We start from the raw sequence: 27,445 nt of genomic DNA, 5'->3' as shown, positions 1-27,445 counted from the left end.
TTTCGCTGTACAGAAAAGCAATTGAGATCTGTAGATTATTGGAGTAATTGGAAGTAACCGTCAGATTTATTTGTAGAGTTTCAAGTGCACAAAACGGGTGCCAAGTTAATTTGAACGTTTGTGAAGTGCAAATTAGATAAAGCACCTCTCTGAACTACTATGATGATCAGCTTGATAGCAGGCTAAATTTTTGCCTCCACATTGCTGAGTTACTTTTTGAAGTTGGCCACCATTTTCCAAATGTATTGGAAATACGCATAATTATTAAGGACTTTTATTGCTGTAATGCAGCTGATCTATAAAAAACTTATTAAATAGACACACATTATTCTTATACAGGACACTACAACAACGAAACAAATGAAACGAATTCTGATTTATAAAACAAACAATATAGATCTGCTTCACAAGACGCGGAACGCGTTCATCGGAAAATTTCAGCACATCAAATTTCTGACCTTCTCTATTTTCTGATCTTCTCTATTCATTTAAGTCTTATTTGAAATCGTTACGAGAAGATTAGTTGTCCAGTTACTTAAATTATCTTGTTTTACAGCAACCGTCAACATCACTGATCACTCGAAAGCTTCTTGTGGTAGAATTGAGGGTTGTCTAAAAAAGAATATTTGTCGTGAATGAAGGTACGAGGATCCATAAGGCTGAATCCACCATTACGTTTTTACAAGGAAACCGCTTGAAAAAAATCTAGTCAACCACATTTAAATTTTAGTCAAACCGCAAAGAGAGTGAACTTATATTTATAACGCAAAAATATATTCAATTAATGAATCTAGTATTTTAGTTGGGTCCACCAGGCAGTTCCTAATCTACTTGAGGTTATCTTCTATTGTGTGTCTGTGTAAATTCTGTATATTTGTCTCTTAGACAGAACAGAAACTTAATGTTTTTTTGTATATTGAACGTAAAGGTTTAATTTTGGTTCAATTTTGACCACTACTCTTTTCTACCAAGATGTACCAGACCTGCTATCACTGTTGTAATCATCAAGCAAAAAGTACTACAAGACTCTAAATGAAAAACCAATATTACAATTCAAATATTTCACAGTAAAAAATAGGACCAAATAACTCCAATTTTGGGAATAAACCGGATTTTAACAGAAGAAAAAAAGCATCGTAAGTAAAATTGTATTTCGTCAAGGAATGTTGATTATGAGTGAATACGTCAAGTAAGGTTTTTTATTGACCATATTTTTCAAATAGGTAATCTCTTTGTATGATAGTTTAATTATCAACAACTGTTCCACAATATGCAGGTAGGAATTAGAGTTTTTAGAGGATTAAACTATTCGATAGCAATGTTGACTATTTACAAGTTCAATAGTTTGCATTAAAAAATTTTTTTTCTAATTCAATTTACCTACTCACTTCATCTTCAAGAGATACTTTTCTGTGCTCATTACATGGAGATTTTTTTCCAAGTGTTTAGTCTCCGCACTAGAGTTTCTCTATTTCCAATGAAACGCATTTGTGTGAATGTTGAAAAAACGGGACTCACTGCCCCTTACGACATTTCCGATGCATTGAGGAAGAGACCGATTAGTTTATTAAAAGCAACTCAATTCCAAAGTTTGTGCCCAGATGCCCGTAACAATATGCATAAAATTGTATGAAGATGACAAGTTTTGATTGAAAGCTAGCTGAACAAAGGATGAGCGTGAATCAAAAAAGCTGATTTGTTCTGATTCAAGAGAATCCGAAAGCTGAGAAGATAAGTTTTTATGGTCTGAGAAGCTAACAATTATTTCAAAAGATAGCGATTCAACGTTCAACGTACATTAAGATTAGTTCTAAACTGGTTCCCTTGTTTTGGGTCGGGAAAACACACAAATGATTGTTACCATAATCATCGAGTAAATCAGGAAAATTGCTCGCAAAATAAAATCGTAAACATATACAAACTAAGGTCTAAGGACTATGAACCCATCTTTTCCATATCACGAACTGTTTTCTGAGATCTTCATTTAAAAAAACAGTATTGAAAAATCTGTCTCACATTTATGATGCATCGGAGATAGAACCGATTGTTTCCATTATTTTGTCTAAATTTTGTTATAGCTATTAAAATCACTGACTACAATTAAGAGCCAAAAATTTCAGAACAACTGTTTAAAATTGTTTAGCTGAGTTTTGTTTCTCAACTTCCTTGTCAATTAAGACGCACAAAAGAAATGAGCCTCTAAAGATGAAAACTCTTTAGAGGCTCATTTCAATTAAGACGCACAAATGAAATGAGCCTCTAAAGATGTCGCAAACAAATGCTAGAAAGAAAATTTTAAAAGAAAAAAAGGTGTTGGTCAAAACAAACAGAAAGTGGACCAAAACCTGAACTGCAGCACAAAACAACTGAAAAACTTAAATGAAAATTGACAAATATATTTTACAGAAAAACGCAGAACTATTTGCTAAATATAAAAGCTTGAAAAAATGTCTTTTTGAATACAGAAGAACAGTTGAGATCTGTAGATTGTTTGAGCGCTTGAAAATAACCGTCAGATTCTATTTTAGAATTTCATGTGCACAAGAAGTGTACCAGGTTCAATGAAACGTTTGTGAAGTAAAAATTAGTTAATTACTACCTCTCTGAACTATCATGGTAATCATCTTGACAGTAGGCTAAATTTTGGCCTCCACATTTCTAACACGAGTTACTTTGTAAAGTTGGTCGAAATTCTCAAAACAAATCAAAATAAGCAAAAGTGTTTTTTTTGGTAATGCAGCGGATCTATGAAACAATTATTATATAAATATAGCATTCTTTTGCAGGACACAACATTAACGAAGCAAACGAAACAAAATCTGCTGTCAAATTAAAAATTATTGATCTGCTTCAAGAGACGCGAGAACGAACTCATCGGAAAACTTTCAGCACATCAAAAAACTTTTCCTATTCTAACTCTATTTAGTTGAGGTTCTCAATTTTCCTTTGAAATCGTTTCGAGAAGATCGGCTGTCCAATTACCTAAAAAATTTTGATTTTCAGCTACCATCAAAGTTACTGATGACCTTAAAACATTTAGTGGTAGAATATGAAGAGATTCATCTCACATTTTCATCTCATACTGCTAATTTGGCAATTATAAATCTACAATGAAATTTTTGTGCGAATTTAATCAATCACAAATTAATTTTTGTCATACCGCGAGGAGCGTAATGTACAACCATCTTTTCAAATATTGGATCTAATTTTCTATTTGGGTCCCACAAGCAGATTCAAACCTATTTAAGAGCATACTATAAGGTGTAGGGGTAATCTATAGTTAAAAAGATCAGCGGCCAACTGGTATCCCTCGATACTGAGGCATCAGTACCGTTTAAATTTGGGAACCAAAGTTTTTATGATAATTTTTTTGTGCTCAAATTGGCAAATTATCTGATCCCTGGTACACTTTCTTCACAAAACAAAGCATTCAAATGTGCCCTGAGAATTTTTTTTAAATATTTTGTCATGACACGCTCAAGAATTGGAGCATGAACACAAATAAAATCGACAAAACACACAGTTCTACTTTTAAAAAATTACATCTTCAAACCAGGGAAACCAACTTTACTTGAATGTCAACTTCAGAGAGATGACTTTTTTTGGAAAATGCTACAGGAGTCGTATACAAAAATGTGTCACTGGAAGAATCAACAAAAACAAGCTACACTTTCTCAATAATTACAATTTCATCTGGATGTAAATTGTACATTTCTGCTTTAAATTTCGTATACGACCTTGTAACGTTATCAAACAAAACTAACTTTAGACCCCCTCACTTTTCACCGTATGTTCAAGCATAAAACTTGTTCCCAGTTAATCCTAGTTTCTTATCATTAGCAGAAATGAAAGTTTCAGAGGATGTTGAAACAAAAATCAACCCTCTCTAGTTCAAAGCACATTTGCAAATCTTGAACGCCAATTGCAGTTTCTGATGCCATAAACTTGTACCGACGTTAAAGTTTCCACCTTTGCAGCAGGAAACCCATGAACTAAGCGTAAAATTTTTCAAAAAGCTCAAGAAAATTGACCATTCAGAATCAACAAAGGACATACCAACACCTACTGGACACTAAGAGCTGGCTATTAAAGAAAAAAGACTTTTTGCAAAGTCTTTGTATATCCAAATCGAAAAACAAAAAAATACGCAAAAAAAATTGGAATGAAAAATGAAACCAGTACTTTCTTTTCTCCAAAAAAATATCTGAAAAAATCATTTACGCCCGAACAATAACAATCATAACAATCATCTGAAAAAATATTTTGTCTTTATGCAGTAAAACCGATAATGGATGCATTGGCACTTTCTTACGGTAAACGCCCATTTAAATCCAATATAATTTTGACTGCTCTTATCGACACCTGTGCTCGAAAAAATGTTATCCGAAAGCAAATCCTTGAGAAATTGCGTCAAAACAGATATATCGAAATCTTACTTCAAAATGAGAATAAAACACACTCTACAGTGAAAATGGCCAGCGGTCAGCTGGTATCCGTTGATACTCAGGCATCACTCCCGTTTAAGTTTGGAAACCAATATATTTTAAGAAAAACTTGGTGCTTAAATCGGCCAACTCTTAGATCCTTGGTAAACTTTCTTCATAAAACACCCCATCTAACTTTGCCCTAACAACAATTTGCTACATTTTCTTTTCAAGACAAATTAAATAAATTCCAAAAAATTGAGCAATAAAAAGAAAAAAAGAAAAACGGACAGTTCTACTTTCAAAAAAGTACATCCTCAAACCAGGAAAACCAACGTTACTTGAATGTCAACTTCAGAGAGGCGAAAAGCTGGAAAATGTTACAGAAGGGGTATTCAAAAATGAGTCACTGGAAGAATAAAAAAAGTTACACTTCCTCATTAGTTACAATATCATCTGAATATAAACTGTATATTTCCGTTTTGAATTTCGTAGACAACCTTGTAACCTTACCAAAGAAAACAAACATTAGATCCTCTCACTTTTCACCATATGTCCAAGCGAAAATTTTGTTCCCAGTTGATCCTAGTTTTTTATCAGTAGCAGAAAAGAAAGTTTCAGAGGTCGTTGAAACTAAAATCAATCAGCTAATACAAAACACAATAGCAAATTCAGAACGCCAACTGAAAAAAACTCTACCGAATACAAAAAATTGCAGTTCTCATTGTCATAAATTTGTACAGCAATTAATCGTAAAACAAAAAGAAACAAGTACTTTCCTTACTACAATAAAAAACACAGAAAAAAACCTTTAAGCCCAAACAGTCACAATACTCACAATAATCTAATGAAAATTTTGTCTTTATGCAGTAAAACCGATAATGGATGGATTGGTACTTTTGTACGGTAAATTCACATTTTCACCCCAAATATTGTTGACAACACTTACCGACACCTGTGATTGTGCAAATGTTAACCCAATGCAAACTTTTGACAAATTGCGTCAAAACAGATATATCGAAAAACTAATTCGGATTGAGAATACAACAATTTCTATAGTTAAAAAGGCCAGCGGTCAGCTGGTGTCCTTTGATACTGAGGCATCAGTACCGTTTAAATTTGGAAATCAATGTTTTTATGAGAATTTTTTTGTGCTCAAGTCGGCAAACCCTTTGATCCTTAGTACACTTTCTTCACAAAACAAAGCATCCAAATGAGCCCCAAGAACAATTTCTTACAACTTCTTATCATGACAATACCAATAACTTCAATAAAACAAATGAAGCATGAAAGCAAAACAAATTCGTTAAAAAACACACATATTTATTTAAAAAAAGTACATCCTCCAACCAGGAAAAACAACGTTACTTGAACGTCAACTTCAGAGAGACGGAAATTTGGAAAATGTTACAGGAGTTGTATTCAAAATTGAGTCACTGGAAGAATAAAAAATTTACACTTCATGATTAGTTACAATCTCATCTGAAGGTAAATTGTATATTTCCTTTTTGAATTTCGTAGACGACCTTGTAACCTTACCAAAGAAAACAAACATTAGACCCTCTCTTTTTTTTTATCATATGGTCAATTAAAAACAATGAGCTAACTCAAAAGACAATTGCAAATCTGAAAAAAATCCAGCCGAATTAAAAAAATTGTAGTTTCCAAAGCTATAAATTTGTACTGACGTTAATATTTCATCACCTTTGCAGCAGGAAATCCATAACATGCCTAAATTTCCAACAGCTCAAGAAAAGAGACTATTCAAGATCAACGAAAGGCATACCAACACTATGTGTACACCACAAACTGGCTATCAGTGCAAAAACTACTTTTTGCAAAGTCTGTGTATATCCAAACTGAAAAGCAAAACAATACGCAGCAAATAATCGGATTACCAAAACGAAACCAAATCTTTCTTTTTTACAATAAAAATATTGGAAAAAGCCATTTAAGCCCGAACAATAACAACCATATCAACCATCTGAAAAAATACTTAGTCTTTTTGCAGTAAAACCTATATGGATGCATTGGCACTTTTGTACGAAAAACCTCCATTTAAACCCTTTATATTTTTTACTGCACTTATCGACACCTGTGCTCTAAACCCCTTATATTTTTGACTGCACTGATTGACACCTGTGCTTGTCCAAATGTTATCCTAAAGCAAATCTTTTACAAATTTCGTCAAAACAGATATGTCAAAAACTTATCTTAAATTGAGAATATAACACACTGTACAGTTAAAATGGCCAGCGGTCAGCTGGTATCCCTTGATACTGAGGCATCACTACCGTTTAAATTTGGAAACCAATATTTTTAAGAAAAATCTTGTGCTCAAATCGGCCAACTCTTTGATTCTTGGTAAACTTTCTTCACAAAACACCCCATCCAACTTTGCCTTAACAACAATTTGCTACATTTTCTTTTCAAGACAAATTAAATAAATTCCAAAAAAATTGAGCAATAAAAAGAAAAACCGACAACCCACACACAGTTCTACTTTCAACAAAGTACATCCTCAAACCAGGAAAACCAACGTTACTTGAATGTCAACTTCAGAGAGGCGAAAAGCTGGAAAATGTTGCAGGAGTCGTATTCAAAAATGAGTCACTTGAAGAATCAATAAGCACAAGCCACACTTCCTCATTAGTTGAAATGTTATCTGAATGTAATTTGTGTATTTCCATTTTCAAGATCGTAGACGACCCTTTAACCTTACCAAGGAAAACAAACATTAGACCCTCTCTTCTTTTCGCGTATGGTCAAGCAGAAACTCTGTTCTCAGTTGATCCTAATCTTTTGTCATTAGCAGAAATGAATGTTTCAGTGGAGGTTGAAACTGAAATAAATGAGCTAATTCAAAAGACAATTGCAAATCAGAGAAGCGAAAAGCAGAGAGGCGAAAAGCTGGAAAATGTTGCAGGAGTCGTATTCAAAAATGAGTCACTTGAAGAATCAATAAAAACAAGCTACACTTTCTCATTAGTTACAATCTGATCTGAATGTAATTTGTATATTTCCGTTTTGAATTTCATAGACGAGATTTAAACCTTACGAAAGAAAACAAACATTAGACCCTCTCTCTTTTCACCTTTTTTTCAAGCGAAAGTTTTGTGCACAGTTGATCCTAGTTTTTTATCACTAGCAGAAATGAAAGGTCCAGAGGATGTTGAAAATAAAATCAATCAGCTATTACAAAACACAATTGCAAATCCTGAATGCCGACTGAAAAAACTCCACTTGAATACAAAAATTTGTAGTTCCCAATGCCATAAATTTAAAGAGCAATTAATCGTAAAACAAAACGAAACCAGTAGTTTCCTTACAATAATGAAAAAACAGAAAAAGTTTTTTAATCCCGAACTGTCACAATCATCAAAATCATCTGAAGAAATATTTTGTCTATATGCAAAAAACCGATAATGGATGGATTGGTATTTTCGTAAAATAAACTCACATTTTCACCCCAAATAAGGTTGACAGCTCTTATCGACACCTGTGATTGCGCAAATTTTCCCCCAAAGAAAACATTTTACAAATTGCGTCAAAACAGATATTGCAAAAACTACTTCAGATTCAAAGTACGACATTCTCTATAGTTAAAAAGGCTAGCGGTCAACTTGTATCCCTTCATAATGTGGCATAAGTATCGTTTAAGTTTGGAAACCAATGATTTTATGGGAGTTTTTTTTGTGCTCGACACTTATCGACTGCACTTGTCGACACTTGTGCTGGTGCAAATGTTATCCGAAAGCAAATCTCTTACAATTTTCGTCAAAACAGATATATCAAAACCTTTTTTCAAATTGAGAATAGAACACACTCTACAGTTAAATTGGCCAGCGGCCAGCTGATATTCGGTGATACTGAGGCATCAGAACCGTTTAAGTTTGGAAACCAATATTTTTTTAAGAAGTTTTCTTTGCTCAAATCGGCAAATTCTTTGATCATTTTTAAACTTTTTTCATAAATAACCCCATCCTACTTTGCCCTAAGTACAATTTGCTACATTGTCTTTTCAAGACAAAATAAATAAATTCCAAAAATATTGAGCAATAAAACGAGAATAAGAAAAACCGACAGTTCTACTTTCTAAAAAATACATCCTTAAACCAGGAAAACCAACGTTACTTGAATGTCAACTTCAAAGAGAGGAAAATTTGGAAAATGTTACAGGATTCGTATTAAAAAATGAGTCACGGGACGATTCAACAAAAAAATAGCTACACTACTTTATTAATTACAATCGCATTTGAATGTAAATTGTATGTTTTCTTTTTAAATTTCGTAGACGACCTTAAAACTTTACCAAAGAACACAAAAATTAGACCGTTTGTTCATGCAAAAAATCTGTTCCCAGTTGATCCTGTTTTTTAATCACTAGCAGAAATGAAGGTTTCAGAGGATGGTGAAACTAAAATCAATCACCTAATACAAAACACAATTGCAAATCCTGAAAGTTGGCGCCACTTCAAATCAGCTACAAAAACCATCAAACAGCAAAGAATAATGTTTGAAACTCAAAAAACATAGTCAAACATTTTGTCAAAACTCAAAAATTGTCAAAACTGAAACTTTTAACAAGTTGGGACCGAAATTTTGTACAACCCCCGATTTTTGGATGGGAAAACCTGAGCAAACCGAGGTTATGGCACACGGTTAGGGTTACCTCTAAACTACTCCTGGACTCAACGAACGTTATTGCATCAGACTCATTAGTGTGGCTATAAGCACTTATATGTTGCAAAATTGGCATTTTTCGATATTTGTTACTTATTGTTAAATTCCTTAAGTTGTTTATTTTATGATACTTTAGGTGATCATTAACGGTCAAACACCGTGCATTCGAGGCGTTTAGAGCCAAGTAAAAAACATCCGTGCTAACGTCAACAAAATTAATTATAGCAGTAATTTGACTATGTAAACAATGATCTAAATCACTTTCTTGATAAACCAATCAGAAACAAGCAGCAATGATGTTATAGATGATAAAAATTTGATTGTTTACTTTAACCCAATTGTTTGAATAGTGAAATTGTATTGTATTTAGAACCACAACTTTAACAACTTTAGTCTTTTTTGCTAAGTTTTGCTAGATCTTAAGATCTTGCGAGTTTTAAGTTAGTTGAGCTCACTTGACAAGAAGTTAGTAAGCAAAAAACTAGCTACTGGCTGAAGCCTTACAAATATCAGCACGAGATTGAATATAGATTATTAGTACGGATTTTCTTAACTTCAATCAACAAAATTAAAGTTACAGTCCTTTATATACGTCCGAGCAACAAATTATTTCTGCGAGATTGTTAGTCAATCGAACACAGTGAAGAACCAGGCCGGAGTAAAACTCGAGAACCGGGATGTGATATATCGGTTCCGCTGAGATTCTTGAGCAGCCGCAACACTGAACGCCAACTGAAAAATCTCCACCCGAATACAGAAAATTGTAATTCCCAATGCCCTAAATTGGTACCGACGTTTTTGTTTCATCACCTTTGCAGCAGGAAATCCATAACCCAAGCGTTAAGTTCCAAATTCCCAAAAAATTTGACCTTTTCCGCTCAACAGATAGAAACGTTTTCGAGACAAAGTGATTGGGAATACTCCACCTTATGAGGTTTTTGCAAAACACTGATACGACGTTGGTCACAACACTTAGCTTTAGATAAAGCTACCGCGGGAATACGAATTACCCTTCTACCCACAAGGATACCTATCGACTTTTGGGAAAAAGTTATGATCGAACTTTCCCTGATGCGATTTTACTGTTTAATTACTACTCCATCACAGTCAAAGTAAGTAGAATTTTTTTGCTCATTGAAAGCAATCGGGGAAACTCAGAATTGTAATAGATTTATGACAAAATAGTCCCCCTCTACTAAGCGATGATTTCAACAGCAAATTTACGTTATCGAACATGGCCGATACATCAAATATTTCTGAAGAAAAACTCTACTCAAAAAGCGTGAGTGTTCACAAGCTTACCATTGTGTACGCATGACAGTTGATATATCTACTCAATTGTTGGCATACAACTTCAGATCACGTACATAAGTCTATAATTTTCTTTCTCAAAGACTCAGAAAATCAGAAAAATGTTTTTGTTCCTTTTTACGACTTTACTTGGATCCATTTTTAGCATCGGATTTGTGCGCTCAAGGCATGGATGAACATGGGTAGTGCAGTCAAAATCTTTGAAGAACTGATTCCTATGCTTAGAAAAAGTTTTACGTGCATTCAAAAATTTAGTCTAGAGATGTCACCTGAAACAATTGTTACTGAATTGCAGACGATGACATTTCCGTGTAATGTAATAGCACCTGAAATATTATCGTATGAAAGAACAAGAATTGATAAATTTCTGAAAAAAATGCTTGGAATTAATTGATTAATAAACAAATGATCGGAATTCCACAATTCTTTCAAAATTATTTGCCAGGCCATGAAACAGAATTGAAGCCATTTCATTACCATCCAAAGAAGGACAGAGAACTTGAAATTTGGGAAGATTTTCCAAAGAGTTTAGCATCAATTGAACAAGATTTGATTAGAGCAACAGAAATAACACTTAGGCTTTCAAAACCAGAAGAACAGAACGTAATACTTTGTGATGCTAGTTACCATGGAGCTGAATTCATACTGAGTTTATTAGACTACCACAAAACTGGTTCTAGTAGATTACAACGTAGTTAGTTACCAGCTAGTTATTCAGATTGATTGTAGTAGACTATACTAATGTTAAGGAAAAAAATCAGGAGAAAAGAAAATCTACGCGTCAGTCATCTGGCTCACGATTGATCACTAGGCCACAACTCAAATTTCCCTTTTTCTACAAATAATTTTTTGTGTTGTATTTTGCAATTGATCTTTTTAGAGAGAAAAGAAACCTAACGCAATTTTTCGCGGCAAAATCAATATAATCATATTTGCAGAGTTTTTTTGACAGATTTTAGGCGTTCAATATTCCAACAGCTTTTTTTCCAAGAAAGTCAAGTTATCAGGCAGTTTTTTTTCACAAATGCAGACCAACTTGGAAGATAAATTTTTAGATCGATTCTAAGAAAATGTAACTGTCAAAAGAATTGAAATAGAATCTCAAGCAGAAAGGCCAGATTTTTTTAAATCACAATTGAGAAAATTATAAACGCGTTCAAAGAGGGCAAAAGTAATTTAGTAAACGGTAGAAAAACAGAAAGAACTTGCAATGAACAAAACGTAATTATAAGAACGAAGGAAAGAACCAAAAAGCTGAAAACTAGAGATTTGTTAAAACTGAAACGACCACGCAGAGGATTTTCAGTTGTAACTTTATTAGACTTAGCAGATTTCCTGGTTTAAATTGGAGAGCGAAATGAACCACTTGACATTCAAATTGAACACGATAAAGATCAAAATATCCAAAAAAAAAGAAACAATGGCTGTAAAAAGCCAGTATTATGAGGACCTTCGATATGCAAACAGCAAACCGAAGGATTATAAAAAATTAGACAGACTATTAGTTGAGAACGTACTTTTGTACATCAATTTCTTTGACAATGATAGAACAGTCAAGCATAACCAACTCTGTGTACCACAAAAAGTTCAGATTTGATTATCGCATACACAACTCGAGAACAGCACGACATTCAGGAATTTTACGACAAAATTTCAAAAAAAAAAATCTATACTCCAGGTTTCAATGAATACTTTATCGAAACAATGAAAAATGGCATGAACTCTACACAACCAGAAAGAACAAACGAACAACATCAATGACCAAAATTACGACTTCTTTTATCTGAGTACTCTTTTTCAGAAGACATAATGCAGACTGATCTGATAGGACCACTACAACCAACATTTCAAAAGTACGCATTAACTGGAATCGTCTTTTTTTCTAAATACTTTTTGCCGTACCCCTCACAAACGCAAGTACAAGTAAAATAGCAAAAGACTGGTGAAATGTTGATTGAATTAAAGTTACATTCCGAAAACAATATCTTCGGACCTGTTCAAAACATTTACATCTGGATCGATACCTGCGCTATGTTCACTAGATGAAACTCAACTGAAGCACGCAATATTGAAACATCAACAAATTACTGTAATTGTGGAACGATCACACGCATCTCTGAAATGCATATTGAAAGAAAACAGAAATGAGCGGTGGTACGATTGGCACAAAAACGTATCCTTCTCAATGTTTATGCATAACACATCTTACAACTCATCAATTGCTTGTTGCCCTAGTGCCGTGTTTGAATTAGGAGAGCCTATAAAGCCTTTGAATCTGAAACTTTTGGTCAAATCATTGGAATCAGCAACAGCCAACTCCGATTAAGTATCAGCATTACAATATGCAATATTGTAGATCATGGACAACTTAATCGCATCGTTGAAAGCGTTACCGACAAAACAACGATCTAAAAAAACCTCACAACCACTTAAACTTCGCAAATATTGCCAACTTTTAAACTTAAAACACATAATACAATCAGATTTTTTCAGTAAATAAGTATCATTTTGGTAACCATTGTTTGAATTGAATAAACATAATAAACTAGTAATACATCATTTGCATAAGTGGAACAAAAGTTACGGAATGCGTACGCAGAATTAGTCTCCGCTCAGTCAAACCAAACGAAAAAAAAAACAATTTTTAGAGCCCACTAACACCTAACAATTCTTAACAGACCCAACCCTATCTAAATATAGAAGTGATTCAACAATGTTCGTTGACCATCTACACATGCTCATTGATGATATCCAATTGTGTCACCACCAAGTAAAAATTGACCAGGCAGCAGCACAGGTTAGTTTGCCAATACCTATAGGATGAACGAGGACAGCAGTGCCTGCATCAGCAGCCGTGCTACCTGGGCTAGTGGTAAATTCACCTGTAGCGGCACCAACAATGGCTTCCACTTTATTACTCCAAGTAATACAAGAAACGCTAGAGCCAGACGTTCAAGCAGTAGAAGAGGCTGAAATTGAATAGGACAATTATTATGAAATTAACAAAGCTGAGGAAACAAACCGTGAGTAGTTCAACAATCAAATAATTCGACACAACTAATAGCGAGCTGAATTTAAATTTCTCTAGAGAACAAACATTTATTAACCACCCGATGTCTCAACAAGCATCTCCGGCTGGTGCAATTTTTAACAAAAACATGGAATTTAGCCAATGTCAACAAGGGAACTTATGTATAGTCCTAGAAAGAAATGTGAACAAATAGTGCACATTAAATAGCGCCAAAAACGTTCATGGACAAAAGTACGCCCAGAACAACGAAAAATTTCCTTTACTAGAATTAAATGTATATGGTAATTGACAAAACAGACTGTCAAAATAAACAAAGCAGGGCCTGGTGCGATTAAGTTTTTGACGAAAGCAGGACACCAATCAATGTGTAAGCAGAAGAACAAAGAAAACAAACGCATGACGGAATTAATGCAATCGTGGGGCAAACAAATTTCATGTTCATTGCAATATCCTGCAAGATCTTGGAAACAGCCCTAATTTTGTTTCCAGAGACTTGAAAATGGGAGAAGAGCTAGTACTTAAACTCGACGGGACCTCTTCAAATATGGAACAAGCCTGCAAACTACATTTTATGTAATAATTGGATGTTCAATTTTTTTCAAGTACCACTCCAGATCAAATTTATCTCTTATTTAGTCCAACAGAACGAGTTCTACGAGAAACTAACATATTATTTGCTATCGTGCTGTCTCAGTTCTCTAAAATAACAAATCGCAGCGAAAGGGATAACAGAATTTGTGTTGACAAAAACTAAATGTGGAATCGACTGACTAAACAGTGTTACAGCTTTTGTTAGATCAAGCGCAAATTCGCTATTTCAAATTTCATCATTATCATCTGCATTTGATGAACAGCAATGGGGTTGCTTTGCTCCCCATAACCAATCACCGGAGGAATTTGCAAATGAAGTCAACAAAAAAATAAAACTCCCTTCGATTTGAAAACAATTTTTATTGTCGATAATGGTGATTTCAATGATAACGATGGATCAACTAGTATGATGGAAGTCAACTCTAGATTGTCTTTTTTTCCTTTACGACTATAACCAAACCTCCATCCCTCACTGGCTCAGTGCAACAGCTACGCTACAATCTTTCACAAAAAGAGAAAATTGGTAAAAGTTGAATAAATTACATTGCAGAAATTTTATTGTAGATACTTAATAAAATTCTAAGTAATTTAACCTTTTTCGGAAATTGAAGTCTACTACAACGTACACTCAACAACATTCTAAAACTGTGCATATAAATTAGGTTACATTGGCAGCTCCCACGGACACGTGGTAAAACATTGTAAAACAATAGCGAAAAATTCGAAAAAATCAAAAAGTTTAATCTGCAAAGTCGAAATTGATCTTGAAGATAAAGTTAGATTTACCAAGCTGGGTGGGTTTCGACCCTCATTTTCTACAGACTTTACAGTAAAACCGTCGGTTTGACCAAATTTAAACGAAAATTTTTGCCGATAACGGGTATGCGAAAACCTTAAAGATCACCACAATTTGATGTTTTGGTTATGTTTTCTTGGAAAAAAAATACTCTATTAACACAAAAACCTGCTCAACAATTCATGGAAAATTTTTGCCGGTCAATTAATTACGACGTAAGAGAAACTTCTTTATTTAGAAACACAACTTAAATTGTTGGAAAACAAAGGATTAAGTCATTGAAACTGAAATGCATCCGATGTTAATTGTTAGAGTTTTCGAGTTTCTGATATCGACTGATACTCTGGGTCGTTCACGGTTTTTCTTATATGCGAAAACTGTGTTCTGGAAAACAGTTCATAACTTAATCTGTGCCGCAACAAAAAAATTTCCAGAAATTGTCCAGTTTATACAAACCTGTCGAGGTACTCGGTACTTGGCAGACAATGGAAATAGGGTTTGCCTTCACAAAATCTCTTCTCGTTGTACAATAAGTGCGTCGTAAAAAGATTACCAGAATGCGCGTCCCCATAGCGATACACAGTCCAACCAGAATGAACAGAATATTTATAAAACACGGTAATGTCAACCCTGAGTAGAAAAGCGTGGCGCAAATACTGAAATAAAAGCTGATATTGAAACATGGAACACTTCTAATTAAGAAACTGGCAACTTTTGACTCTCGTAGAAAAAAATATGGCCGAATAATATCACAAATATGCATCGGAGCACAAAAAAAAAACAAATAAATTGTATAAATTTGAACAAACTGTGTTCACTGACCTAATGCTCGCCAGCAGACACCTGGTTCTCCAGCGTTGAGAGAACCTCAGACTCGTTGAAGGCATAGCCCGGTTGCCCTTTAATCATGCCACAAGCCCTTGTTTCAAAATAAAGTCGGCGAAATTCTGCTTGTCTTTTCCAACCCTCTGAGTGTGTTTTTTGGACTGAAATATAACCAATACAAGAAAGACCACAATTGAAAACACACATTGCTGATTCTTGTGACTTGCCTTTGAAAACCTCAGGGACCCCCGGGTAATGCTATTGACAGAAACGCGAATTCTTCTGAATTAAAACCCAATTTCTGCCATGTCAAAAGCGCAGAAATATTAGTAGAATACGTTCTTTTGGGGTAAATGTGTAAATTGAATATGTGAAGTTTTAAGAAAGAACAAAAAGTATTTCATTGAAGTGTGACATAAGAGATCTTGCCCATAGATACCACCGCGATATACATAGCCACGGATCATAGAGCTGATTCAAGCTTTCAGCAAAAACAGGATTTTTAGCCGCTGAATATGGCCACCCGATTCATTAATTCTTGCGTTTTGCAACACAATGGAGGTCTCCTCAATTGTCGGCACGTTCAATCATTTGGTGCCAAATGTCAGTTTGCCATCGTGCAAACCAATTGAGATTCTGCGACTAAGAATAGTATTCACAGGTTAATACTTCTCCTTGAACTTATACAAATTGTTCAAGAAGCAGACAAGAGCGGAATACAGCGCTTTTTCGTTAGATCTTTAAAGTTTTTGTTCTTTTATTTCCATAACATGGTCACCAGTTTGTTAACAAATAGTTTTAAGAGGTACTTAGGGCCAAATCTAAGGGCCTACTTCTTTCACATCCTACAAGTATTGTCCTCTCGCCCCACTAGTATTTCTTCTACTTGATCTGTCAGTGGAGAGCTTTCAAGAACGATAATCAAACCTATTAATCGTTAAACAATCACAATGTCAATATATAATTTTATGATGCCCATCTGCAATCACATTATTTTAATTGGCTTAACTCAATTTTAGAAACGAGCTAATAGTATCTGAAAAACAAAATCTAAAAGATTGATAAAACCTCGGACATTTAGTTTTCATTCCGTTTAGTAAAACTCAAAAATTCCGACACACTCCATTGCTTAACATTCAACACAACAAACAAAACAAACTCAATCTTAAATCTCAAGCAAACAATTGATAATCACAACTGTTCATTTCACCATGATAAATATAACTTGTGATGAATACAGTTGCAGTTGAAGTTTCTGAAAATCATTTTAAATTCAATAACTAGCATACGCCGCAATAATTAGAACATATCAGTTCAAAGCTCGTTATCTTCGCCCCTACGCCAGTAATGCTGAATTTTTACACTAACCGAAGCAACAGATACGTACTATGAACTCCTGTGCAATGAAATACTTTACCACCGGGAAGCAAATATTCTTGTTGCTGAAAAATTTATAAATGTTGAGTTTTCACTTTCGTTCCCCAAATACAACTTCTTCTTGAAAGCTGAAGTTGCGGGACTACTATCAAAAATAGGAGACAAATGGAGCACGCTCTCTATTGGAATTTTGCCCGCTTGACCTTTCTGTTCCAAATAATGCCACAGAAACTTTTTCACTGTGAATTGGCTACAAGAAAAACTAATGAGGTAGCCAGACTGTTATAACAAGAAAACAGTTTATATCGAAAAAAAATTGCAAAACTTAGTAATTTTTGGTCATGCAATGATAAAGTAAAAAAAGCAGAAAAGATCGAGCGAAAGCTTGAATATACAATGGCACTAACTCATTACGTCAAATAAACGAAACACAAAACGAACAAAAATTACAAACGAAATTAATGAAATTCCATGCATAGAGCATCTGATAACCGAAAAACCGGAATATGGAGATTTAAAAAAGATCAATTTCAGACCATAAAAAACAATTTTCACATCCTAAGAGATTGCACGGAAACCTCATTATCTAATCAACATATACACTTTAATTTTGACAACATTGCTTCATTTCTTAGTCGTGCTTATGCGGACGTGAAAAGCTACAAAACCGGTTTTTATGCCTTCAAAATCATTCTCTGGAGCTTGATGCACACATTGATGAATCAGATTTATTGATGGATCAGAGATGGCATATTTCTGATACTAAGCAAATCACTCAAACTCAGTATATAAATGCCATTTTTTTCACCAGACTAACTTTGAATGGCAATAGCAGCATGGAGCTTCACTCGTGTTGCAACTCAAAATTACTACTTAAATTAACAACAATCCCAGAAGGTTTTCTGTGGAACCTTGCGATACCATTTGTTTCCAGTCAGACGGCCTTTTAGATCTACAAAACTGTGATCGGGCCTATGCCGCGGCTTGACTAAAAAGAAGCCTTTAATGGGTCATTAGAAGGGCAATATCTCGCAATCTCATAGGTTGAATGGATTCTACTCCTTCATCAAAGGGGCTGTTGGACGATTGCATGAGCTCTTCCATGTACATATTCTGCCACCACACAATGGAGACACAACTTAATCGATCATTTTGTCTCGCCACCTTGTTTTTTTTATAGCGCGCGGTGTCGGTTTTCACAGTTTGCAAGACAGAAAAATTTCTACTGCCATTGCCTGAAAAAAATTGTGATATGAGTTATGAAATCTGGTTGCTGATATCTGCATCCGATTCTTTTATCTTACTTGAATACAGCCTCAACCACAAGAATGCGCCAAAATTTGGGAATATCCTGGATATAACATTTGCATCATTGCTTTGTTTTGCAGGACACAATTAATAATGGAACAAATAAAAATTAGGCCAGATTTAAATTCATGCAATAAAATCTCAGCTACATAGATAAACGTTTCCCTACAATGATGTCTGAGCTACCCAAAATTAAGGAGCTTCCCTACTTCAAAATACAAGCCAATGCGGGGACAAAGTTACTACGAAACGCGAAGACAAAGTTGATAGACAGCCCCCAACCTAAGAAGACCGATCAGCTTGACGAAATTGCTAAGCCGATAGCGTACAATTTGTGTCTTCTGCCAACTCTTAAATCAAAACTAGAAATTTCTGTGCTGCTGAAATTTCTGTGCTGCTGCCACAAGCCCTTGTTTCAAAATAAAGTCGGCGAAATTCTGCTTGTCTTTTCCAACCCTCTGAGTGTGTTTTTTGGACTGAAATATAACCAACACAAGAAAGACCACAATTGAAAACACACATTGCTGATTCTTGTGACTTGCCTTTGAAAACCTCAGGGACCCCCGGGTAATGCTATTGACAGAAACGCGAATTCTTCTGAATTAAAACCCAATTTCTGCCATGTCAAAAGCGCAGAAATATTAGTAGAATACGTTCTTTTGGGGTAAATGTGTAAATTGAATATGTGAAGTTTTAAGAAAGAACAAAAAGTATTTCATTGAAGTGTGACATAAGAGATCTTGCCCATAGATACCACCGCGATATACATAGCCACGGATCATAGAGCTGATTCAAGCTTTCAGCAAAAACAGGATTTTTAGCCGCTGAATATGGCCACCCGATTCATTAATTCTTGCGTCTTGCAACACAATGGAGGTCTCCTCAATTGTCGGCACGTTCAATCATTTGGTGCCAAATGTCAGTTTGCCATCGTGCAAACCAATTGAGCTTCTGCGACTAAGAATAGTATTCACAGGTTAATACTTCTCCTTGAACTTATACAAATTGTTCAAGAAGCAGACAAGAGCGGAATACAGCGCTTTTTCGTTAGATCTTTAAAGTTTTTGTTCGTTTATTTCCATAACATGGTCACCAGTTTGTTAACAAATAGTTTTAAGAGGTACTTAGGGCCAAATCTAAGGGCCTACTTCTTTCACATCCTACAAGTATTGTCCTCTCGCCCCACTAGTATTTCTTCTACTTGATCTGTCAGTGGAGAGCTTTCAAGAACGATAATCAAACCTATTAATCGTTAAACAATTACAATGTCAATATATAATTTTATGATGCCCATCTGCAATCACATTATTTTAATTGGCTTAACTCAATTTTAGAAACGAGCTAATAGTATCTGAAAAACAAAATCTAAAAGATTGATAAAACCTCGGACATTTAGTTTTCATTCCGTTTAGTAAAACTCAAAAATTCCGACACACTCCATTGCTTAACATTCAACACAACAAACAAAACAAACTCAATCTTAAATCTCAAGCAAACAATTGATAATCACAACTGTTCATTTCACCATGATAAATATAACTTGTGATGAATACAGTTGCAGTTGAAGTTTCTGAAAATCATTTTAAAGTCAATAACTAGCATACGCCGCAATAATTAGAACATATCAGTTCAAAGCTCGTTATCTTCGCCCCTACGCCAGTAATGCTGAATTTTTACACTAACCGAAGCAACAGATACGTACTATGAACTCCTGTGCAATGAAATACTTTACCACCGGGAAGCAAATATTCTTGTTGCTGAAAAATTTATAAATGTTGAGTTTTCACTTTCGTTCCCCAAATACAACCTCTTCTTGAAAGCTGAAGTTGCGGGACTACTATCAAAAATAGGAGACAAATGGAGCACGCTCTCTATTGGAATTTTGCCCGCTTGACCTTTCTGTTCCAAATAATGCCACCGAAACTTTTTCACTGTGAATTGGCTACAAGAAAAACTAATGAGGTAGCCAGACTGTTATAACAAGAAAACAGTTTATATCGAAAAAAAATTGCAAAACTTAGTAATTTTTGGTCATGCAATGATAAAGTAAAAAAAGCAGAAAAGATCGAGCGAAAGCTTGAATATACAATGGCACTAACTCATTACGTCAAATAAACGAAACACAAAACGAACAAAAATTACAAACGAAATTAATGAAATTCCATGCATAGAGCATCTGATAACCGAAAAACCGGAATATGGAGATTTAAAAAAGATCAATTTCAGACCATAAAAAACAATTTTCACATCCTAAGAGATTGCACGGAAACCTCATTATCTAATCAACATATACACTTTAATTTTGACAACATTGCTTCATTTCTTAGTCGTGCTTATGCGGACGTGAAAAGCTACAAAACCGGTTTTTATGCCTTCAAAATCATTCTCTGGAGCTTGATGCACACATTGATGAATCAGATTTATTGATGGATCAGAGATGGCATATTTCTGATACTAAGCAAATCACTCAAACTCAGTATATAAATGCCATTTTTTTCACCAGACTAACTTTGAATGGCAATAGCAGCATGGAGCTTCACTCGTGTTGCAACTCAAAATTACTACTTAAATTGACAACAATCCCAGAAGGTTTTCTGTGGAACCTTGCGATACCATTTGTTTCCAGTCAGACGGCCTTTTAGATCTACAAAACTGTGATCGGGCCTATGCCGCGGCTTGACTAAAAAGAAGCCTTTAATGGGTCATTAGAAGGGCAATATCTCGCAATCTCATAGGTTGAATGGATTCTACTCCTTCATCAAAGGGGCTGTTGGACGATTGCATGAGCTCTTCCATGTACATATTCTGCCACCACACAATGGAGACACAACTTAATCGATCATTTTGTCTCGCCACCTTGTTTTTTTTTATAGCGCGCGGTGTCGGTTTTTACAGTTTGCAAGACAGAAAAATTTCTACTGCCATTGCCTGAAAAAAATTGTGATATGAGTTATGAAATCTGGTTGCTGATATCTGCATCCGATTCTTTTATCTTACTTGAGAACAGCCTCAACTACAAGAATGCGCCAAAATTTGGGAATATCCTGGATATAACATTTGCATCATTGCTTTGTTTTGCAGGACACAATTAATAATGGAACAAATAAAAATTAGGCCAGATTTAAATTCATGCAATAAAATCTCAGCTACATAGATAAACGTTTCCCTACAATGATGTCTGAGCTACCCAAAATTAAGGAGCTTCCCTACTTCAAAATACAAGCCAATGCGGGGATAAAGTTACTACGAAACGCGAAGACAAAGTTGATAGACAGCCCCCAACCTAAGAAGACCGATCAGCTTGACGAAATTGCTAAGCCGATAGCGTACAATTTGTGTCTTCTGCCAACTCTTAAATCAAAACTAGAAATTTCTGTGCTGCTGAAAATTCGAAGTATATCGGAACCTTACACAAAATTTCCAAAAACAAAGCAAGGGCTCTTTCAACTAAAACCTGTATTCAGTGTCAATACGGATAAAACTGATATTACAGATAACCTGCGATACTAATGGAAAGACAAGAAAGAGATACAATCTGAAACTACTACCCAAGATTTGGAAGAGGATACCGAAGAAACCTTGAAAGAAATTAACCTAGTTAGACGCAATTCCGTTGATACACTCTCACAGTAGAATTTTTAGGGGGGACATACGCATGGATCCGACAACATGAAGGACCCTTTGGGATAATAATAGCACCAATGCCAAGAACTGCACATCATACTACAATTCAGGATAATAAAGGCTAACATATTCGAAAAAACAGAAATCATAATTTTACCAAAAAAAACTCATATTGGAATCCTTAATCACCCTCATTGATTGTCTGGTACATAAAATGGCTATTACAAATTGATAAATTCGAAATGATAGATCACTGTCTTCTTGTAAATATGCTAATTTATATGAGGAACTTTAGTCATAATTATTTAATCCACTGTACCTACCCAGTCTACTAAAATTGTGTTTAAATTTTTTTACTTCAATTTTATAGAAAACGACTACTTCGACCTGTGCAAATCCAAAGCAAATAGTACAAACTCTTAATCGGAGCCAGCCATGTTTTGTAACACGTGTAATTGGAAATCAGTGCCTAACTTGATTAATTCTAGCTGGGAAGAATTTTAAAAAGCAGGTAGTGTAGTGCGACGTCCCTGAAAAATGCGTCATGTCATAAACGTAATAATCTTGTATTGTAATTTTGGTACGGGAGAAAGCAAGTGAAGTGAAACCAAGCATTATCCGTTATCACACATTTTATTATAAACACTTCTAAAACTAAATCATTATATTATTTTCAAATCGGACATTCTTATTAAGGGTATTACGTATGCAGTAAAATTACTTTCTGTTGTATCTTAGTTAGTTCATGTGCTAGGGTTATGTATAGCGCGAACAAGTACTGTCTGGTAGCGCCTCTCTATTTTGACAAAACTGTTAATGAATCACTGCTTTTTGCCTTATCTGTATGAAAAACAGCCGTTCATTGAATAAAGCTGTAACTGCTCTTTTTGAATAAATCACATGGCACAGCCAGCAATAGCAAAATCCCCGATCGGAGTTACATTATTTTGGGACAAAGGACCCCAAACGAATATGACATGGGAAAAAGGGTTTAGCACAGCTAAACTAGCAATCATAGCAAAATAAAGCATCCAAGTAGATAAAATTCTACGACCACGTCCCACCAGTGCAGAATTAGAATAGCCTCAAGAACCCATATATGAACCCACAACATCGGACGAAACCACAGCAGAAAAAAAGGACAGAGGGAACAAAGCAACAAAAACGAAGGAATAGATGTGCCAAGGAATAGAAGACAAAGGTCTCTAGGTTGATACCATACCATGGGACGAGACAGATACTAAAATAAAAAGCCTCATACACTTCTCACTTGGACAAGAAGCAACAAATATATTCCACCAAAAGAATCCACACACAGAAATTTCCAAACGCACAACAGATGCATTCATAGAACAACTTAAAGACCCATTCAAAGAAGTGAGAAAAAAAAACATTTGACAGATACCAGATCTTCAACTGCAAACAAGAAGCAAACGGGTCATTGGAAAAATTCCACGGCAGAATTAAACAAAAAGCAGCACTAGGCAACTAGGAGGACTTAGAGGATAGCCTCGTCAAAAGTATATTCTTTCAAGGAATGAGGAATGCACAAATACAAATGGACCTCTTATCAGAAGATAGAGACCCAATTGGGACATTACAGTATGCATTGGCACGAGTACGAGGCCAGGAGAATCAACAAAAAATGAAGAACACCAACAATTACAAAACAATCACAAACCCGATCGGGACAACTGAAGTACATTATGTACGCAGGAACAATACTCAACAAAGAACAGAAATATTAGCAAAATTAAAAACAAACCCCATTCCAAGTTGCTGGAAATGCGGACAAAAATTCATCCCAGGTCACCTTAACATATGCCCTGCAAAACAAGAAAAAAAAATTGCCGAGGTTGCAAAAAAATTGGCCACCACGCCAAAATGTGTAAAGCAGAAATGCCACCCCGAGCACCGCAAAGAACACAATATAGAAACATCACACAAAACAGGAACCCAGAAAGCACATACGAGTACAATAACAATAAAAACAACACAAGAAGAGTAAGAAATATCAACACAACCCCTGAAGACAAAACATCACATGCAGGACGCACACACTCAGGCGAAGATGAATCAGTAGACCCAGAAAGCACTTGCTATTTACGCAAAAAGATTGAAGATTGGAACACCATAAACCTTATACAAAACTGGACAAAAACAAAAATCAACAAATTAAACAAATCTAGCATTGGGGAATTCTGGATAGAAACCCAAACGGGCAAAACAAAACTGCAATGGTTAGTGGACACAGGAAGCCCCAGGAGTTTACATCACAAACAACAGCGGATCAACTCACCAGAAAACTGGTAAAAAGCATACAGAAGAGAACAACCCAAATGGGCGAATTCAGATGTTTCAACAACAACAAAATAAAGATACAAGGAATCATCCAAATTGATGTTACATCAGGATCAAGCTCCGCAAGAGATTTTGATATACTAGTGGTAACACACAACACAGTGAACCTGCTAGGCAGAGACATTCTCCAAAAACTCGGAATACAACTCGCACAAAAACAAAACGATGAGAAAATACTTAACATAAATCAAAACAAAAACAAATAAATCGCTCAAAACATATTCAAGAAGTATCCCCACCTGTGTACCCGAATGGACCGCTCATAAAACCACATAGCCAAATCCACATTCAAACAGTAATATAAAACCAACACAGCACAAAGGAATACGAGTACCTTTGAACCTAGTAGACAAGGTAGAAAAAGAATTGAAAAAACTAATAGACGATAAACAAATCATCAATCTTGAAAAATGTTCTGATGAATATTTCATATGTCCAGTAGTAATCACAGTCAAAAATGATAACACAATAAAACTAGCACTAAACTCAAAAAAATTAAACGACGCAATTAATAAAAACAAATACCAAATGCAAAGCATAGATCACCTCATGGATGCAATATCGAAGAAAATAAGCGAATTACAAAGTAAAACAGGTATAGTATAATTTTCAAAAATAGACTTAAAATACGCCTACAGCCAAATACCACTCCATAAGGATACACAAAAACACTTTAACTTTAATATCCTGGGTGGCAGCGCCACCGGAACATATAGATTCATAAATGGATTCTACGGCCTAACGGATATGCCCGCAACATTTCAAAAAGTAATAGACTACACACTAATTAATATTAACTCAGCACACGCATTATTAGACGACATAATCATAACGACAAAATGAAAACAAGAAGATCACAAAAACGAAATAGATAAAGTCTTATATAAACTAAATAAAGAGAACCTCGCTATAAGTATACAAAGATGCGAATTTCTACAAGTAGAAATCTTACGGTTAGGATAAACTCAAATAAACCCAACAAGATCATGCCAACAGAACCAAAAACGAATGCTTTTGCCCAAATGGAAACACCGCACACACTCTAACAATTGCTCACACTCCTTCATGGGAAGCATCCACCATTTGATAAATTTCATACCAAACTTATCCAACTTAACGGCCACAGTAAGACCCCTACTATCTACAAAAAACAACATAAAGAGGACAAAACTATAGTGGACAACAGAAAATGACTCCGCATTTGAAAAAAAACGCAATAACAAAAACAATAGAAAATAAACACTTCGATACAAACAAACCCCCAAGGGTGAGATGCGACGCAATTAAAAATGGATTAGGAGCATGTCTCGAACAACAGATAGATAATAACTGGCAACCAATAGCGTATGCCAGCCGGTTCCTAAATAACAATGAACAAAAATACAGCATCAATGAACATGAATTCTCGCGGTAGGGTGGTCGTTAGAACACTTTAAATATTACCCATACGGATGCAGATTTGAACTGCAAACATATCACCAAGCCCTCCTATCGGCGCTAAAAAACAATAGAGGAAATAAAACATATCAAAGCCGTCTAACCAGTTGAGTCGACCGACTACTCCCATTTACATTCAAATTAAGTCATATAACAGGGAAAAACATGGGCTTCAACAATTATTTTAGCAGATACCAGTATCTGCTGCACCGCCATCATCAAAGAGCGATAACAACTTTGTCATTAACACTATAAAAGCACTTACGCACACACTCCAAAATGCACATAGAGTTTTAACCAATCAGAAATCGAGAAAAACTAGCAAGCACGATTACGTCATGAACGAAAGAAAACAAGACAGCAAAAGCAAACACGCTTCTAGCCTTAATCGTTACCAATATCAGTCGCCTCTTATTTCATTGTTTTCAAAATCAAATACATTAATAGAAAATTCAAATACAAAAAAAAACGTGTGCACTAGAAATCAAAGATACATTTGAACAAAAAATTGAAAAAAGGCCCCGAGCAAAGAACAAAATGAATACTATCCAACTTCAAAACAACCAATCTATAATTAACAGAGATAGCGAAATCCAAACAAACAATATTTCTGTTACCATTGGTACATAAACTGAAAATACTTCAAATATCGGAAAAGGATTAGAACCTCTTGATCCCAATCGGGCAGAAAACCCATTCGAAAAATCCCAAGCGGGCGAAACCCCAATCCTAATATCCAACCTCCATAAAGTTATGATCGAAAATTGTATTGCGGAAGCCATAAAGTTAGATATCCAAAGCGCACGGATCAGAAAGTTGATTATAAACAAAGACTGGCTTGCACTCAAGCTTTATTCAAAATATTGGCATTCCCTTAGAAAAGATCTCTCAGTTAATGAGAAGGGTTGCATAATTTACGACGGCAAATTATATTTACCACCTCAATTACGTGACATTGTCTTACACAAAACCCATACGGGGCAAGCTGGAATGATGTTTATGGCCCAATTGATATGGTTCCCCAGAAAACTCAGAGAAATGGTGCTAATAGCACAAAGATGCAAGCCGTGTACAAACATAGGTAAGAACTTCAAACCAATCATCGCAAAAATTCAAACATAACTAAAAACAGTCACAGAGCCAAAACAAGAAATACAATTAGACTTCACAGGCCCAATCACAGACAACAATAAAGACACATAAATATTAGTCTCAATAGACAGATACTCTAGATACCCACACGCAAAAGCACACCACAACTGCGATACAGAAACAGCTCTAAACTATCTAAAAAGCTACCTAAAATTCCACGGAAAACCACGCACCATCAGGTGCGACCAAGTTCAAGCATTCAAATCAAGAAATTTTGAAATATTCTGCAATGATTTTAATATCAAACAAATTCTAGCACCGGTAGGAGACCACAGACGCACAAGCCTAGTAGAACAAATGATACAAACACTGAAAAGGCGCCTCTCAGTATTAAATATAGATCCCATATGGGAAAAGGAAACACTAGGAGACAAAAAAGCACATATCATAGAAAACATGAAATTATTACCAAACTCTGCCACACGCATAATACCATTCGAATCACACTTCGGAAGACCACAAAATAAACAACTAACGAACATCCTAACAAAACCGATTTCAAAAAACTAAACTACGGTAAAATGA

At 35.1% G+C, this 27,445-nt stretch overlaps 2 protein-coding genes across 3 annotated transcripts in view; both read left to right on the top strand.

Annotated features, from left to right (window-relative positions):
• The first annotated feature begins 301 nt into the window (after nucleotides 1–301).
• The window catches only part of LOC142344444 (uncharacterized), a 40,228-nt gene continuing 13,084 nt past the window's right edge, over nucleotides 302–27,445 (top strand). Inside the window, exon 1 of the mRNA XM_075396094.1 lies at nucleotides 302–318. The gene's annotated coding sequence lies outside the window, so the exon portion shown is untranslated. The remainder of the gene's footprint in view (nucleotides 319–27,445) is intronic.
• LOC142344443 (uncharacterized) overlaps nucleotides 304–27,445 on the top strand; it is a 233,979-nt gene continuing 206,837 nt past the window's right edge. For both annotated transcript variants that reach the window (XM_075396092.1, XM_075396093.1), the window contains exon 1: nucleotides 304–320. The gene's annotated coding sequence lies outside the window, so the exon portion shown is untranslated. The remainder of the gene's footprint in view (nucleotides 321–27,445) is intronic.

Source organism: Convolutriloba macropyga, chromosome 8, assembly GCF_964194025.1.
Source record: "Convolutriloba macropyga chromosome 8, txConMacr16.3, whole genome shotgun sequence".
NCBI classification, from domain to species: domain Eukaryota; kingdom Metazoa; phylum Xenacoelomorpha; order Acoela; family Convolutidae; genus Convolutriloba; species Convolutriloba macropyga.
Note: the sequence above shows the minus strand (reverse complement) of the source record. Positions and strands in the feature narration are given on the sequence as shown.